General features: G+C 40.9%; 1 protein-coding gene across 5 annotated transcripts in view; it reads right to left on the minus strand.

Annotated features, from left to right (window-relative positions):
• The window catches only part of LOC140735343 (septin-9-like), a 416,923-nt gene that overhangs the window by 255,720 nt on the left and 141,594 nt on the right, over positions 1-19,609 (minus strand). The window contains exon 1 of one of the 5 annotated variants that reach the window (XM_073060286.1): positions 13,192-13,305. The exons of 3 other annotated variants lie outside the window; for them this stretch is intronic. The gene's annotated coding sequence lies outside the window, so the exon portion shown is untranslated. Of the gene's footprint in view, positions 1-10,787; positions 10,893-13,191; positions 13,306-19,609 lie in introns of those variants that run through there. One more of the 5 variants, XM_073060285.1, reaches the window with a different exon arrangement.

The following is a 19,609-nucleotide window of genomic DNA, read 5'->3' on the forward strand; positions in this document are numbered from 1 at the left end:
AATCACCCTCTCAAAAAAAAGCATTAATAAATAGCTTTTAAAAAGTTCTTAAATAGTTTACTAAAATACTTTGAATGGTAACTTAAGCTCAGTCATAACCCCGGCACTTTAACATATCTTCCCCCGGCGGTTGAATTGTAAAGCCGAATGGCATTGGGGAGTAATGATCTCTTCATCCTGTCTGAGGGTAAGGGGGGGAGGGGTATGGAGGGCTATGGTCTGGGGGCAGGTCGTTAGGACTTTAGACAGATTAACAGTTCAGCATGGGCAGAAGTGCCTGTCTCTATGGGTGTTCTATGATGTATTATCCCTTTCAACCCCACTCTCCAGCCTTCTCCCCAAAACCTCTGACATGGTTACTAATCAAGAACGCAACAACCTCCTCTTTAAATATACCCAATGACTTAGCCTCCACAGCCATGTGGCAGTGAATTCCAAAGATTCACCACCCAGCAATGAGTGATGTCTCCGGTGAAAGCAGATGCTTAAGGAGGGAGATTACTTCAAGTATCTCTGAAATCATTTTACCCACTGCACTATTAAAGTGCATGAAGTACTTTGAAGCAACACGTACAGAATGCTGGAGAAACTCTGCAGGTCAGGCAGCATCTAAGGAAAGGAGCTGAGTCGTGTTTCAGGCTGAGGTCCTTCATCAGGGCTCATAAAGGGTCTCAGTTTGAAAGGTCAGCCCCAAAGAAGCTGCCTGACATGCTGAGTTCCTCCAGCATTTTGTGTGTGTTACTATGGGGTTTCCAGCATCTGCAGGATGTCTTCTGTTAATCAAGGACTCGAAAGAGAAAGTTTATCCCGGGTGGAATTGGGAGGACTGGTTTCGATTAGAGCAGGAGGACTGTACTGAGGATGCGCAGACATTTCCTCTGTTTTTTCTCCCCAATTAAACCTCTTTACGGATCAAGTTGCAATCTAGGTAAATGCCAAACACTGAGTCAGAAGCTTAATTGGTTTTGAATTCCTCATCAAGAAGTTGGGCATCACAATCACTGTATGAAGTAACTGCTGTGAGACTTTAATACCCTCATGTGAACATGAAATATCCAAAGGAGGTATTCTAAATAAGTGCTGTGAACTTCTGTCCAGTAAACCAGTGAATATTTATCCCTCATTCAAACTTTATTAAAACCAGGTTATCTGTTCATTATCACAGTGATCTTGCTGTGCCTGTCAAGTTTCCTATATTGCAACAATCAGTGCATTTCCAATGTGTTTCATTGGCTGGGGAGCTCATTGGGATGTTCCGATAGAAAGAGGAAACATGTTTTAACAAATATTATAACAAGACACAGGTTCCTCTGGTACCCAATGTACAATGTAACTTATTGTCACAATGTAGCCTTGCTTCATTGTCAGCATAAATCATTGTCTTCACATAATGAAAGGCCATTTAAAAAAGAGTCAGAAACAATTTATGTCCACCCTGTAATCTGTTTGCATTGCTGAGCTGACACAAATAAAAAGTTAGTTTTAGAAACTTTAAATGCAAGAGGTGAAAATTGTAATTCAGCCTGATCATAGAACAAGGAAGAGTGCGGCATAGGAACAGATCCCTTAGCCCATAATGCCTGTGCCAAGCATGATGCTAAATTAAACTAAACCTATCTGCCTGCACAAGATCCATAGCCTTCCATTCCCTGCATGTTTGTGCACTGGTCTAAATATCTCTTAAATATAATCAAAAGAGCACTAAGAGTTATTACAAACATTAAAGCATATCTGGGTAATTTTCACCCTATTTGTGGATTCTGAAAATCTAAACAAACAAGCCTTTCAACGTTTTAAGAATAGCTTCTTCCCTTCCGCCATCAGATTTTTGAACAGACAATAAACCAACCCATGAATACCTCACAATTTTTTCCTCTCTTTTTGCACTATCTATTATTGTAATTTATACTTTAATTATGTATTGCATTATACCGCTGCCACAAAACAATGCATTTCATGACATATGTATGTTGGTGATATTACACTTGATTCAGACTCTGATTCAGTCAGCATCTGTGGAGAAGGAAACAACTCAAAGACTTAAGTTTACTGTTTTACAGAAGCTACCTGACCTACAGAGTATTTTTCAAATGTTCTATGGAGGGTAATAGATGGTTGAGGCATTGTGTTGATACATCAGAAAAATACATGAAGTAGCAACTGCAAGTATTGAAAAAAATGCAATTTTGACCTATAATGTTGTAGTATGATAGTAAAAAGACTCAAGCTTTGTTGTCTCTGGGAAAACCAGTCTCCTTTGCTATATCAAGGAAGAGTTGCCATTTGGTCATTCAATATGCTCATGGCTGATCTTCCCCACACCTTCTCTCCTCTTTGTCAGTTCCCCATCACCCTTAATCTCCCAATCTTTCAAAACCTGGTCTATCTCTTCTTTAAATACTTATGGTGATCCGGTCTCTACAACAATCTAGGTAAGAAAATTCTAGAGTTTCACCACTGCGAAAAAAAATTCCAACTTTAAAAGACCACCCCTTTATCATATACTTCCATTCCCCCATCAAAGATGAGTTCCAGGTAAAAAAGTGCTCTTGGTGAAATAGCATGACACAAATTCACTGGCCTGACATACAGAAAATTTGCACTGTACTCAAAGACCAAGGTATCTGTGCTGACGAGAGGCTATCACTTTCAAGGAATGAAAACGAGAAGCACATCCGTTCCCCATTTTAGGTGGAGAAACTTAGATGGTGACGAGAAGGTGCAGAGGAATGAGGTAGATCAGCTAATTGAGTGGTGTCGCAACAACAACCTTGCACTCAACGTCAGTAAGAATAAGGAATAAGTTGTGGACTTCAGGAAGGGGAAGTCAAAGGGAACACACACCAGTCCTTATTGAGGGGTCAGCCATGGAAAGGGTGAGTAGTTTTAAGTTCTTAAGTGTCAACATCTCTAAGGACATATCCTGGGCCCAATATATTGATGTAATTATGAAGAGTACGTGTCAGTGGTTACATTTCAATAGGAGATTTGATATTTCACTTAAGACACTTGCAGAGCAATCTAACTGGTTGCATCATGGTCTGGCATGGAGGGGCCATTGCACAGGATCGTAGGGGTTTGTAAACTCAGCCCGGTCCATTCATGGACACCAGCCTCCCTACCTCCGAACACATCTTCAAAAGGTGATGCCTCAAAAAAGAGGCATGCATGATTAAGAACCCCTACCACCCAGGACGTGCCCTCTTCTCATTGCTACCATCAAAGAGGAAGTACAGGAGATTGAAGACAAATACTCAACGTTTAAGGAACAGCTTCTTACTCTGTAACATCAGATCGCTGACCGGTCCATGAACCCATGAGCATTATCTCACTCTTTTTGCACTTGTTATTTATATTTTATATTTATAGTAATGTTAATTATAATTGATACTTTTTAATGGACTGCACAATACTGCTGCCACAAAAGGACACATTTCACAATATATGTCCGTCATAATAAAGTCGAATCTGATTCCAAACTGGGTTTTCCATCTCATCTCCTGTGCAAGAAGGATCCTAGAGAAGCTGCCCCATATGCATGTCAAAACAACTCAATAATAACTCAAGGGCACAATTAGAAGAAATAAGCTCATGTATTCCTTTCATGAGGCTGTTTGAGTTACAGTTTTGCAATCAAAGCCTTGTGGTTTCCATTATCTGGTCCTTTTCTGCAGATCCCACTTTGTTCAACCTATCCTTGCCCTTCAGGGCTTTTCTTGCCTCTCCTTCAGAGCTGTCTCAACTCCAGCTCCACCCTTCTGCTCTGCTTTCTGGAAATGGGCAGACTCAAGATCCTGCTTCAGCCTTTATTTGCCTGACTTGGCAAATTCAGTATGCCAGGCCCCATGCCCAGTAAAAATACTTATTCTTCTGTGTGGACGGCTAGTCCATTGTTTCCTTGCTACATAAAGGAACAACTATCTGCAACGTCCCCTTTGATCTCTCCCAGCAATGAGGACTAACACAGCTCCAAAATGAACAAATTGAAAACAGAGGTTTTAGATTCTGTAACAGCATGCATCAATGCGTAAAATAAAATATCTTTCCATTAAACAGTGATGCCATCTACTGAACAGAGTAATGATTTCACTCTTTATTCAACAGCTCACTTTACAAAATAGTTTCGGTGATATGCTCCGAGCAGAATATGTGCAAAGCAAAAATAGGGAAGCTGTTCAGATTCATTTGAGATACATAATTATGACTTGCTAATCTTCCTTACTTTTTAAAAAAATATTCAGCTATGCTTTTTACTGAAATAGAGGTTTAACAATAAATTTGTCTGGAATTGAACTGTTATGCTAAGAGATGTACTATTCATGAAAACAGAATTAATGGCATTGCTGAGATTTTAAAATTAGACTGTTTATTTATTTATTCCATAGAAACATAGAAATACCTACAGCACAGTACAGGCCCTTTGGCCCACAAAGTTATGCCAAACATGTCCCTACCTTAGAAATTACTAGGCTTACCCATAGCCCTCTATTTTTCTAAGCTCCATGTACCTATCCAAAAGTCTCTTAAAAGACCCTATCGTATCTGCCTCCACCACCGCAGCTGGCAGCCCATTCCACACACTAACCACCCTCTGAGTAAAAAACTTATCCCTGACATCTCTTCTGTACCTCCTCCCCAACACCTTAAACCTGTGTACTCTTGTGGCAACCATTTCAGCCCTGGGGAAAAGCCTCTGACTATCCACACGATCAATGCCTCTCATCACTTATACACCTCTATCAGGTCACCTCTCATCCTCCGTCGCTCCAGGGAGAAAAGGCCGAGTTCACTCAACCTATCCTCATAAGGCATGCTCCCCAATCCAGGCAACATCCTTCTAAATCTCCTCTGCACCCTTTCTATAGTATCCACATCCTTCCTGTAGTGAGGTGACCAGAACTGAGCACAGTACTCCCAGTGGGGTCTGATCAGGGCCCTATATAGCTGCAACATTACCTCTTGGTTCCTAAATTCAATTCCATGATTAATGAAGGCAATACACCGTACACCTTCTTAACCACAGAGTCAACCTGCACAGCTGCTTTGAGCATCACTTAGAGATCCAGCACGGTAACAGGCTCTTCCATCCCAACGAGCCCGCACCACTCAATTACCCCCTTGTGACTAACTAATCTGCTAAGCAGTACGGCTTTGAAATCTGGGAGGAAACCAGAGCACACAGACATGGGGCGAACGTACAAACTCCTCACAGCAACACAGACACAAAATGTTGAAGGAACTCAGAAGTCCAGGCACCATCTATGGAAAAGAGTAAACAGTCGATATTTCAGGCCGAGACCCTTCTCCAGGACTTTCTCATGTTTGTGAAACTCCTGACAGACTATGGCGGAATTGAACCCGGGTCGCTGGCGCTGTGAAAGTGTTACATTGACCACTGCATCACCGAGCCACCCAATTTATCCATGTAGTATGAACATTATAAACAATGACATCATTTATTCACAATTCTCATTTGCCTTGAAACTAATAGAGCTCTTTTGTTCAGATTTCATCTACTTAATACAACAGTGTAATTTAAATCCTTTTCCAAGATCGTTAGACTTGGATGGCAAACTACTTTGCTGCCTTATTTGATTCACACAAGACTAGAAGTTTATAATTGTGTGTCGGGGGTGCACATCTGAAAGGTGGTTGCCGATGTTGTTCTTGATCTTGGGCTACGGCCCTCATTTTAATCCTCGGCAGTGGCGACGGAGGTGAGTGTGGGGGAAAGAAACCGAGATTGGGAAGTGCAGCGCACAAAATGCCGGATGAATCAAGTAGGTCGGGCAGCGTCTATGGAGGGGAATCAACAGTTGATGTTCCGGGATGAGATCCTTCATCGAGATTGGAAAGGAAGGGAGAGGAAGCCAGAATAAGAAGGTGAGTGGAAGGAATACAAGCTGGCGATGTTTGAATGACGATTGAATGCTCACTGATGTAGAGGAGGCCACATCAGGAGCACTGGACACTGCAGATTCGCAGGTGGGGTGTAGGACTTTTTGGGGCCTTGATTGGAGGTGAGGGAGGAGGTATATGGGCCGGCGTAGCCAGTTGAGGGGGAAAGGTGGGATAAAGTAATATACTGAGAGGTGATAGGTGGAAAAAGTAAAGAGGAAGACCGTATTCTGGCAAAGATACTGCATGGCATGCTGAGCTCCTCCAGCACTTTGTGTGTATTGCTCTGGATTTCCAGCATCTGCAGAATCTCTCCTGTTTAAAATTGGGAAGAGGGCAAGCAAGGAGCCCAGTGCTAAGTAACAGAAAGGCAGTACAGAAAGTAGAGTGTCAACGTGGAATGAACTTCCAGTAGGAGTGGTAGAGACAGGTTTGGTATTGTCATTTAAAGTAAAATTGGATAGGTATATGGACGGGAAAGGAATGGAGGGTTATGGGCTGAGTGCGGGTCAGTGGGACTAGGTGAGTGTAAGCGTCGGCACGGACTAGAAGGGCCGAGCTGGCCTGTTTCCGTGCTGTAATTGTTATATGGTCATATAGGTTTGTGATTGGTTGAGGTGGATGGGGGAAAGCAGGAAAACCGTGAGAGAGGTAAAAAAGGTTAATAACTACTCTGGGGGAGGAGGGGTGTAGTGTTCAGGTGTGTTTATAAATTCACCCAAATAACAGATCACAAGATAGAATGTCCCCATTTTTCACAAAATTACACAAACAAGCATGAACATTTAATTTTGCTTAGTGATCACAGGTAATAAATAATTGCTAAACTGTTAAATTTATACCAGCATTGGAGAATACTTCTGAAAAGCAAAAAGGTATAAAGTTACATCCCCTGTGATGGGGAGAGGCTCCTTCTATTCTTAACAACTAACTTGCTTCTTTGCAAGAAGTTTAGAATAATTGCTTTAAAAAGCACAGAAATTTCAGTTCGCCTCACCCAAGCTGACTGTGATACCTATCTACTGTACGGTAATCCTATTTACCTGCATTAGGTCGTGACCCTCTAAGCATTTCCCATCCAAACACCTTTTGAATGTTGCAGGTGTGTCTGCCTCTAACACCTGCTCTGGCAGACTGTTGCAGATAGCTAGCATTAAAATTAGCCTCTCCGATCTGCTTTAAACTTACCTGGAATAAATTTATTTAACATGAATTAAAGATTAGCATATTTTGTCACTTGCACATTGTAAGCATTGAACCATTCCTGAAAAAGGGTCTCGGCCTGAAACATCGACTGCTTATTCAGTTCCATGGATGCTGCCCGACCTGCTGAGTTCCTCCAGCGTTTTGTGTGTTCCTTTGAACCAATTACATGAAGGACCAACACAATCCAAGGACGTGCTGTGGGGCAGCCCGCAAGTGTCACTATAAACATAGCATGCCCACAACTTACTATCCATGTGACTTTGGAATGTATGTGGGAGGAAACCGAAGCATCCGGAGGACACCCACACGGTCACACGGAGAACATACAAACTCTTTACAGATCATGATACCTATCTACGCCCTCTTCTCATTTCTACCATGAGGAAGGAGGTACAGAAGCCTGAAGGCACATACTCAGCGATTCAGGAACAGCTTCTTCCCCTTTGCCATCCGATTCCTAAATGGACATTGAACCCATGAACACTACCTCACTATTCTTTTTATTTTTGTTTTTGCATTACTTATTTTAACTATTTATATATATATATACACACACACACTTACTGTAATTCAGTTTTTTCCCTATTTATCATGTATTGCATTGTACTGCTGCTGCCACAAATTTAACAACATATAAACTTGACTCTGGTTCTGATGGCAGCAATTGAACTCTGCTCACTGGACGCGGTAAAGTATTACACCAGCTGCTCTGCCACCATGCCACCCTACTCATGAAGTATGACAATTCATGAACTGGCAGGTGGGAGGAGTGCAGACATTGCCATTAAAAACAATTCACAACATAGATTATGATTTATATTTTCGATTCAAATTTCCACTCTGGCATGCTGGACACAGGCAGTTACAGCCCATGAATGGGTGAGGGACAGTTCATTCCGCCTGCAGGCACTGTCAGTCGCTCAGACCAAGTCTTCCAAATTCCAATGCAAATAGCTGACGTGCTGACAATTAGTGGAATTCACTGTTCTCCAAGTGGCAGACTGTTAATCAAAAATTACTACACAATGTGCTGGTGACCCTGTTAATGACGGTCAAAAATCAAGACAGCTAATCAGTTATTGCCATCACACCTCTATAATCACATCCTTTCTACTGAATCTTATAACCCACAGATATTTATCCATGTAATGGACCTTACTGGAAAATATTAGGTTCTAACTCAATATACCAATAAACTTGGTTTCGATCTCCAACAGGGAAATTACACAAGAAACATACACGTTCTCATTAACTGGACTTGCTAATGTTCCAGACAGCTAATCTTCCAATCACATGGGCACTGAATTTTCCTTTCCCTGGACGCTGACTCAGGCATCAGCAGGATTCAACACAAGCATTTCACCACAGTGCCATGCCTTGTTTTTAGTAAAGCCTCCCTTTTAAAACCTCAGATCAATGCACTTCTTATTATATAAGAACAAATGACAATGGTCCTCGTAATACAATCCTGATTTAAATCAGACCGCTTGGTAATTTTATAGCCTTCATGATAGAGTCATTGAGTCATACAGCGTTTTGTCCCACTCCATCCATAATTCTATGCCTTGGCTCACTCAGACACTTCTAAAATGTTGTGAGTACCTGCTTCTATCACTTTTGCAGGTAGCATATTCCAGACTGCTTGTGCAAAACTATTTTCTCCTATTCCCTCTAAACCTCTCCCACCCCACCTTATTCTATTCCTAAACCCTCCCTGCTATTGATATGGAGTGTTGTCACAAGAAAGCAGCATCTATCATCAAGGACCCCCACCACCCAGGCCATGCTCTCATGCTCCTGATACCATTAGGAAGGAGGTACAGGAGCCTCAGGACTCACACCACCAGGTTCCGGAGCAGTTATTACCACTGAACCATGAGGACTCTTGAACCAATGAGGATATCTTCACTCAACTTCACTTGTCCATCATTGAAATGATCCCACAGCCTTTGGGCTCACTTTCAAGGGTCTCTTCATCTCATGTTCTCGATATTTACTGCTTATTTCTTTCCTTTTGTATTTGCACAGTTTGTTGTCTTTTTTGTACATTGTTTTGACTCTCCTGTTGGGTGTGGTCTCATTGATTATATTATGTTTCTTGATTTACTGTGTATGCACACAACAAGACGAATCTCAGGTAATATGGTGATACATGTCCTTTGATAATAAGTTTACTTTCTTTTAGATCATAAGAACAGAATTAGGCCATTCAGCCCATCGAGTCCACTCCGCCATTTCGTCATGGCTGATCCCGTATCCCATTTAACCCCATACACCTGCACTCTCACCATATCCCTTGATGCCCTGACCAATCAGGAATCTATCATCTCCTGCTTTGAATATACCCACAGACTTGGCCTCCAACACAGACTGTGGTAGAGCATTTTACAGATTCACCACTCTTTGGCTAAAAAAACCCCTCCTTACTTCCGCTCTAAAAGGTTGCCCCTCAATTTTGAGGCTGTGCCCTCTAGTTCTGGATACCCACACCAGAGGAAACACCCTCTCCACATTCACAAAGGGCAATTGCCAAAAGCTCTCTGGATGGCTAACTAGTGGTTAACACAACGCTTGACAGTACCGGCGACCCGGGTTCAATTCCCACCACCGCCTGTAAGGAGTTTGTACGTTCTCCCTGTGACTGCATGGGTTTCCTCCGGGTGCTCTGGTTTCCTCCCACAGTCCAAAAATGTACCGGCTGGTCGGTTAATTGGTTGTTGTAAATTGACCTATGATTAGGCTAGGATTAAATTGGGGGTTTCTGGGCAGCACAGTTTGAAGGGCCAAAAGGGCCTATTCTGCACTGTATCTCTAAATTAAAAATTGCCACGTGACACCACTGTCAAGGTGACGATCATAACAAATTTTCATTATGAACTTGCGCTTAATTGTATACTTGCACAATCCTTTCTCTGTAGCTGTTACACTTTATTCTGCATTTTAGGAGGTGGCTACTGTACAGGACCGAAAGAAACTACAGTAAGCTGTAAAATTAGTCAGCTCCATCTTGGATACCAGCCTCCATAGCATCCAAGGAGCATTGCCTCAGAAAGGCAGCGTTCATTATTAAGGACCTCTATCACCCAGTCCGCTTCTCATTGTTACCATCAGGAAGGAGGTACAGAAGCCTGAAGGCACACATTCAGCGATTCAGTAACAGCTTCTTCCCCTCCGCCATCCGATTCTGAAATGGACATTGAACCCTTGGACACTACCTCACTTTTTAAAATATTATTTCTGTTTTGCTCTATTTGTAATCTAACTACTTAATATACATATATTTAGTTACAGTAATTGATTTACTTACTTATTTTTTCCTTTCTATATTATCAGGTATTGCATTATACTGATGCTGCTAAGTTAACAAATTTCACGACACAGGCCGGTGATAATAAACCTGATTCTGATGCACCGTGTAATGAATTGAACAGTATGCAAGACAAACTTTTGACTGCATCTCGGAACATGTGACAATACAAAACAAATTCCAATTCCAATTTTTAAATATTTATGCTGCACCCTACTTACGACGACAATAAACCCTCTTCTAACGCTGGTTACGTTCAATTGTTGAGTTCAGTCAAAGCAACTGCCAGGAACATACAGCCTCCAAAATGTAGTCACAACAGCAAGTCTGCAGTCCAACATTGCACTCTCTTTATTTGCAGTTTCTTGTATCTTACCATGTGCTTTGTCCACGGGCTTCTAGAAGAGGCAAGCCGTTTTACTTAGAAATACAAAGGAGGATTCTGTTTGCACCAGGAGTAGCCAGAAAGATCACTGCAGGAAGAAGCCCTTCCCAGAGTCTAGGAAATGCAGCAAACCACACCCAAGTTAGTCACGGTGATTTGTCAGTCTATTCCCACCAGCTCCCACAAACAAGAGCATTGAATTTCTCACACAGTTGTCAAACTGACTCCTGTCACTCCACCAATGACCTGGATTTTGGCAAGAGCACTAGATCGGTTTGTGAGGTGTGTAACAGTCCTTCCTCTCCGCATTAACCAAAAATCGTTACTTTCTTCAAGTTTAAGATCAAGATATTGCCCACTTCTCCACTAAATTTTCCTTTGTGATGTGATGTTTCACATTTTCTGTTTCTTGCAAGAGTAGAAAGGTCTTTGAAAGACAGTGAATTTGCAGTGTCCAATATCTGCTCATTATAACCATATAACAATTACAGCACGGAAACAGGCCATCTCGGCCCTTCTAGTCAGTGCCGAACGCTTACTCTCACCTAGTCCCACTGACCCGCACTCAGCCCATAACCCTCCATTCCTTTCCTGTCCATATACCTGTCCAATTTTACTTTAAATGACAATATCAAATATTATATTATAACAATATCATTGTTAGACCCTATTTCTGCTGTAAAGTATTTGTTCACAATAGTACTCAAAATGCAAAGAGATAAGGACACTGTGAGGATCACTGGGTATCTGGGGCCTCAACTAAACAGGACAAGCGCTGGGTACTCCCTTAACTGCTGAGTCAATTGCAAGCCAACTGCAAAAGGTCAGAAGGAGGGTTAGACTGAGTGAACTCATTGGTAAATCAGGTACAAAAAGAGACATAAACACAAGGGATTCTGCAGATGTTGGAAATCCGGAGTGATGCACACAAAATACTAAAGGAACTCAGCAGGCAAGGCAGTATGTATGGAAAGAATAAACAGTCAATGTTTTGGACTGAGACCCTTCATCAGGACTGTTACAAAAAGAGAAATGATTAGGTTATTAGAGGGAGAGAGAATAGCAAAATAAAATGCAGTGGCAAAGCAAGAATTATTTTAAAAAGTGACACATCTCCAAAAATTTCAAAACTTGGATCTGTAGGAGTAAAGCTCCTGCATCATTTTTAGAGATACCACAGAGAGACAGGCCCTTGCAGCCCAATTACACCCATGTAACTAATTAACCTGTACATCTTTGGAACGTGGGAGGAAACCAGAGCACCCGGGGGAAACCCATGTGGTCATGGGAAGAACGTACAAACTTCTCACAGACAGCATTGCATTTAGATACTTAATAAGGTACTTCCACTTGTAGACGAGATTCCAAAAGGGACCGAGGTATTAGCAAGATGTTGGCTATTGAATTTACCAATTAGTTAATGTTCTTCAGCTGTTCTTAAGGCAGTTATCTAGCTATAAGTACTGCAGTGCTGGTGGTTGGTCTGTTACCTTTACAGACAGTTCTGACCCAGCATTCCAGCAACATCTGAACAAAGTTCAAAGTTTAATATAAATTTATTATTGAATTACATAGACGCCACCATACACTAACCTGGGATTCATTTTCTTTATTTTATTTATTGAGATATAGCGTGGCTCTTTGAGCAAAGCCACCCAGCAACTCCCAATTTAACGCAAGCCTAATCATGGGACAATTTACAATGACCAATTAAACTACCAACTGGTATGTCTTTGGACTGAGCACTTGGAGGAAACCTACATGGTTACATGGAGAATGTACAAACCCCTTACAGACATTGGTGGGAATTGAACCTGGGTTGCAGGTACTGTAAAGTGTGCAAACCACACACTACCGTCCCACTCTTCAGGCATACACAATACAACAAAGAAATACTATAAAATTAACAAAAAACTATACACAAAGACTGACAAGCAACCAATGTGTGAAAAACAGATAAACTGCAAATATAAAAAAGCAAATAAGAATAAATAATAAAATAAATATATAATTTTGAGAACATGAGCTGTTGAGTCCTTGAACATCTTTTTCTTTCAAATCAAGTCCTGCCCTTGAGCCCGGAGGTGCTCACATGCAGTGTTATGGTAACGTCAAAACACAGGTGGTCAAATCAGACCAGATTGTTTGGAGTCACCTGAGTAATGCAAAATAATTTATATTTCCTCAGGCAAGTAAAAGCTGGCAGCGTTTAAAAAAAATCAGCTTAAAAAAACAATCAGCAAGAACAAATTGTTAAGTGCTTCCCACAGACCCCAACTTTTACTTCCCTAATTTAAAGCAACTTTCTGTTATTTAATTGCATTGCGTATGTAATGCAATGAAAGCAAGAAAATAATAATTTTACGAATAAGAAAAGCCCAAGACTAAACTTTACCACGTCATTCCACTTTGAATCCATTTGTACTAAATCGGTTTCTTGTCTGAATGCAAATAGAAAATTGATTCATCAAGTAAAGATCTTTTCTATCTCAAGAGTTGAGAAAGCAGCTGAACACCAGGTCGTTGCCAATCAGATTCTAAATCCAAATAAACCAGTTCCTGATTCATTAGTTCAATGTAACACATGGACAACGTCAGCAAAAACTGGCTAAATTTGCACTTTTCAAAGGTGGTATGAGATTTCCTAGGAGGTGATAGACACAAATTTCCATATCACACCACCAACCCCACAGTGTCTGATCTTTATTTGCATAATATATTCTGTGCTCCTTTCTTCAATACCACCAGTCCTAGTGAGAGCATGCATATCTATCAAGTGCAAAAAAGATTCAGTATTCTATTTTTCTTTAACTAGTGGACAATCTAAAGGGGTTGCAAAAACCTGCAGATAGGCGGCACAGCTGTTAGCATAATGCTTTACCAGCCGCTGTTTGTAAAGAGTTTGTACAATCACCCCATGACCCTGTGGATTTCGTCCAGGTGCTCTGGTTTATTAATTTATTCATTTATTGAGGCAACAGTACAGAATAGGCCTTTCCAGTCCTTCGAGCCACGCTGCCTAGCAATCCTCCAATTTAATCCTAGCCTAATCATTGGACAATTTACAAACACTAATCAACCTACCAACTGGTATGACTTTGGAATGTGGGAGGAAACCAGAGCACCCAGAGGAAACCCACACGGTTACAAACTCCTTACATACAGCTGTAGGAATTGAACCCTGATCGCCTGTACTGTAAAGTGTTGTGCTAACCACTACACTACCCGCCCATATTCTGAAGGTGCATGGGCCAGTAGGTTAATTGGTCACATAGATGTAATTGGGCAGTGTAGGTTCATTGGGCCAGAAGGTCCTGTCACTGAGCTGTTTCTTAAAATAAATAAACACACTGAGGAGAGCGATTTCTCAGGCCCTTTCAGAACACAGCCTATCCCATTCTCTACCTCGGAGGACTGATGAAGCAATATCATTGGGGGTATTTAAAGAGGAAGATGTACAGGACAGGGTTAGTAAGTTGTGGGCATGGTGACACTTGTGGGCTGCCCCCAGCACAAGCTCGGACTGTCTTGGTCAGAGACGCAAACAATACATTTCACTGTTTGCCTGAAACATGTATATTCCAATCTTCTGATGTGTACTTCGTCTTTTCTTTAAACAAGGCGTGCACGCGTGACACGGCAGCATAATGACGTATGCCATTTACGTACTTTTAACCCACAATGCATTATGCAAACAACAAAGAATTCTTAATCAGGCAATATATTTACGATATTAGTCAAATATTACAGAAATACTACATGCCCAACGCCCACTGGCCGCTGTCTGTAAGGAGTTTGTACGTTCTCCCCGGGGATTGATGGGTTTATTCTGGGTGTTCCAGTTTCCTTCCAGATTCCCAGGTTAGTAGGTTAATTGGTCACGTGAGTGTAAATAGGTGGCATGGGCTCATTGGGCCTGCTACTATGCTGTGTCTCTAAATTTCAAAAAATTAAACCAGAAAGGCCATATACTTAATACGATTAATAGGTTCACTGCAAGCCAACAGATGCTGAGCAGTCAGATTATAATTATTGGTCACTGGCATAACTAGTATGTGGCAGTAAATCTATTTTGTGAGGAAAATCGGGAACATTTACTTAACATAGAAAGCTGTTGTGATCTGGAATTTACCAATAGAAAGTATAATGGAAGATGATTTGATTGTAACAAAGGAAGTTATTGTGGGTTAAGAAGTAGGTAAAATGGTGTATTATTGTCACATGTCCTGAGGTACAGTTAAAATATTTGTTTTATATGCCATCCATACAGATCATTTCATCACATCAGTAGATTGAGGTAGTCCAAAGGAAAAGCAATAACAGAATGCAGAATAAAATGTTACTGTTACAGAGACCCATGTAGGTCTGAAGTCTAATGTAGTTTTGTGTTGTCTCACATAGTCTAGTGTAGTTTTGTGTTGTTTCATGTAGCACCAGGGTTCTGGAGGAACATTGTTTCATTTTTACTGTGTACTGTACCAGCAGTTAAGGTTGAAATGACAATAAAAGCGACTTGACTTGAGAAAGTGCAGTGCAGACAGATCTAAGGGTGAACTGTGAGGTCCAGAATCCATCTTATTAAGAGTTTCATTCAATAGTCTTATAATAGTGGGATACAAACTCTTGAGTCTTGTGGGACAAGCTTTCAAGCTTTGTATCTTCTACCTGATGGAAGGTAGTAAAAAAGAGAATATCCAGAGTGGGGGAGGGGGGTCCTTGATTACACTGGCTTCTTTACCAAGGCAACGAGAAGTGTAGACAGAGTCTATGGAGGGGAGGTTGTTTTTTATCATGCGCTGAACAGTGTGCACAAATCTCTGTAGTTCCTTGTGGTCTTGGAGAAAGGTGAAGGAGACTAACTCAGTGAAGTCCCATCAAAGGGCGAGGACAGTTTCTGTGGGCCAAAGGGCCTTCATCTGATATTTATCGTGCTATAAAAGGCTATTTTTATCATCACTATCTTCAGTAATATATTAGCAAGCTATGTCCTAAATAAATGAAGAAACTATGAGATACTTCACCATCATTATATGCTGGAGATCCTAGAAGGAATGAATTACCAACAGCTCCATGGTCATTTTGAAAGCAGATGACTCTAATTTCCAGAAAATCCAAGGGGAGATTTGAGTTTCCGAACAATATTGGTAATGGGATTTATTGTCAGCTTTCCCTTATTTTCTGTACTTACAGCACTAAGTATATCTTATTAATAAAATGTAGAAAGGCATGCATAGTCAGTAGTGCTATATGCAATCTGGAATCCCAAATATATTTTCTACATTGCCTCAGACACTACTTCTACTGACTTCAGAGGAAGTTAATCATGGTGGCTGATGATGCTTAACAATACATTGGTTGCTGTTGACTATACTGATTGGAACTGGAATTGGAATTGGTTTATCATTGTTACAGTGAAAAACTTTGTTCGATCTGGGGATATTGTGATCCTGAAGTTCTTTGGAAGTCAAGAAAGAGGCATAAAACCTGGTGCTTACAACCATTTATTAGTTCTTCCAAGAAAAAAGAACGAACACAGAAAGAAAAGGAACAAAAGAAGACAGCCTTGGTGATCTTATACTAAAAACTAGCTCAGACTAGAGAGAAAACAAGACAATCCCCTGCTCTATTCACTTTACGCCTATGACTGTGTGGCTAAGTACAGCTCCGACACCACACACAAATTTGCTGATGACGCCACTGTTGTGGCCTGTATCAAAGGTGGTGATGAATCAGCATACAGGACGGACATTGAAAAGTTGGCTGAGTGGTGTAATAACGACAATCTCTCATTCAATGTCAGTAAGACCAAAGAACTGATAGTAGACTTCAGGAGAGGGAAACCAGAGGTCCATAAGCCAGTAATCATTGGAGGATCTGAGGTGGAGAGGGTCAGTAACTTTAAATTCCTGGGTGTCACTATCTCAGAGGACCTGTCTTGGACCCATCATATAAACACAATTGTGAAGAAAGCACAATAGCACTTTTACTTCCTCAGGAGTCTGTGGATATTCAGCATGCCATCAAAAACCTTAGCAAACTCCTATAGATGTGTGGTATAAAGTGTGCCTACTGGCTGCATCACAGCCTGGAATGGGAACCTTTGAGTGGAAAGTCCTACAAAAGGCACTGGATTCAACCCAGTACATCACCGGTAAAACCTTCCCAACCATTGAGCACATCTACATGAAACGTTACCGTAGAAAAGCAGCATCCATCATCAAAGATAGATTTAAGACAATGTTGGATAGATTTTTGCATAGTAGGAGAATTAAGGGTTATGAGGAAAAGGCAGGTTGGTGGAGATGAGTCCATGGCCAGATCAGCCATCATCTTATTGAATAAAGAGCAGGCTCGACGGACCAGATGGCCTATTCATGCTTCTATTTCTTATCTTCTTATGTTCAAAAATCCTCACCACTCAGGCCATAATCTCTTCTTGCTGGCTGCTGCCATCAGGTAGAAGGTACAGGAGCCTCAGGACTCGCATCACCCGGTTCAAGAACAGTTACTACCCCTCAGCCATCAGGCTCTTGAACAAAAGGGGATAACTACACTCATTTAACTCTTTTATCATTTTAGTTCATGCTCATTATTTATTGCTATTTATTTATTATCTGCATTTGCACTGTTTACAGTTTATAGATACAGTTTACAGTTACTGTACTATAGATTTGTTAAGTATGCCCACAGAAAAAGAATCTCAGGGTTGTATGTGGTGACATGTGTATATTCTGATAATAAATTTTACTTTGAACTTTGATAAGGAATAATCTATGAAATAATTGGGTTCAGTGGTGTGACAAGGGCTGCAGAGAAACTTCTAGAAAAATAAAGAATCAGCTATGCTGCAATTACTGAAAATTCACTGAACAATTACACACATACAGGTGATTATAGATAAAATATAAGCAAGCACGGGGAAGTTAAACTACGTGAGAAATAGTTCAAAAATAATAATTCTACACCTGAATCCAACAGTTTATCTTGCATGCTGTTCATATATTTCAGATCATTGCACAGTGCATTGAGGTAGAACAAGGTAAAACAATAACAAAATGCAGAATACAGCTACAGAGAAACTGCAGTGCAGGTAACATCATAGCAAATTAGACCTTGAGGTCAAGAATCCAATGTATCATGCTAGGGGGCCATGTACCTAAATAAGCCAGAAGTCCAATTTAAATATGATAATACAACAAAACTACCTCAAGAGTTTTAATTAATGTACACCCACCAAGTTCACAGTATCTCACTTGTTGACTGTTTTTGAACATGATTTTATATTAGGAAACGTCAGAAACTTGCTCGGCAGAACAGCCTAGTGGCCGAAGTCTGCAACAGCACTTTCGGTGCTGACAGAGCACTGAATATTCTGCACATCCCCATGAGACCTTTAGCAATGCATGGGTGCTGTGAGAAAAATTTTTGGCTTTTCATCTTTTTGCTGCCACATCTCTTCCTGCCAAAATAAAATTCCAATTTATTAATCTTTGCCAAACAGATTACCTTTCACTGTGACAAGTGAAACATTCAATTTAATCAGTGTTAATATTAACAGCTGCTTGTGGTATCAATGTTAAGCATGGGGATGTAAGTAGGAACATATGGCCCCTATACGTGCTTCACCATTCAATAAGATCATAGCTGGGCCTGAGCCACAGACTGCTCGATCACACATGGACCCTGGTGTCCAAACGGTTATTGACCTCAGCCTTGAATATACTCAAACTGAACAGTGACCATTTTATATGGTAGAAAATCAAAATATTTTACTTATTTATTTATTTGGAGATATAGTGCAGAACCAGCCATTTCAACCCAATGAACCACATCACCTAGCAACCCACCTATTTAACCCTAGACTAATCACAGGACTAATGCCCTTCCCTTGGACAACATCAGTGGCGTGGAGAGAGGAGACTTGCAGCTTGGGCAACTGCCATTCTTCCATAAAAAAAACCTTGCCCAGGCTTGCGCCCTGGAAACTTCCCAAGGTGCAAATCCATGGTCTATCGAGACTAACGGAGGCCTACAATCACAGGACAATTTACAATGACTAACAAGCACGTCTCTGGAATTTGGGAGGAAACTGAAGCACCCAGAGGGAATTGACGTGTTCACGTGGAGGAATATACAAACTCCTTGCAGACAACAACAGAATTTAACTCCAAGCTCTGACATCCTGAGCTGTAACAGCACCACGCAACATTCCCTCCAATTTTCTTTTACAGCTGTGCGGATCAGTCAGTGCCCTGAGCAGGAAATTTTGGCACGGCCTGAAAACTGTGCAGCACCTTAAATGTTTTTTGCGTAATATGCACATCAAGCAAACACGAACCACAACTCACAACACAAGTAAATGATGTCAGGCAGTCAAACGAACTGACAGGCTCAATGGCAAAAGTGTTTTGACCAGACGGCATCGGCTTATTAACAATGAATAACTGACTTGCATTCTTTATTATAATTTGTAACAGTGTTGAAAGTTGAAACACTGACAATGTAAGTACAGTGAAGCTGTAAAATGTTTCAAAGTAAAAGTTATAGTACATTTATTTTTCAGAAAATGTATGGATTATATTTATTAACACGTGATTAATTACATGGTATTTCACAATTATATTAACATAGATTTCAAAATTATATTAAGATTTTATAAAAGAAAATTCCAACTGCGTGACAACAAAGGCTATGTGCATGGGAGCATTTCAGTCACTGTGCAGTCGAGCTTCCAGAGAAAACAGTGGCATTGTGGTAACTGCTACATTACCTTGGCTTATAACTCTCCACGTGAACACAAAACTCCTCCCCAT

This window comes from Hemitrygon akajei, chromosome 11, assembly GCF_048418815.1.
Source record: "Hemitrygon akajei chromosome 11, sHemAka1.3, whole genome shotgun sequence".
NCBI lineage: Eukaryota > Metazoa > Chordata > Chondrichthyes > Myliobatiformes > Dasyatidae > Hemitrygon > Hemitrygon akajei.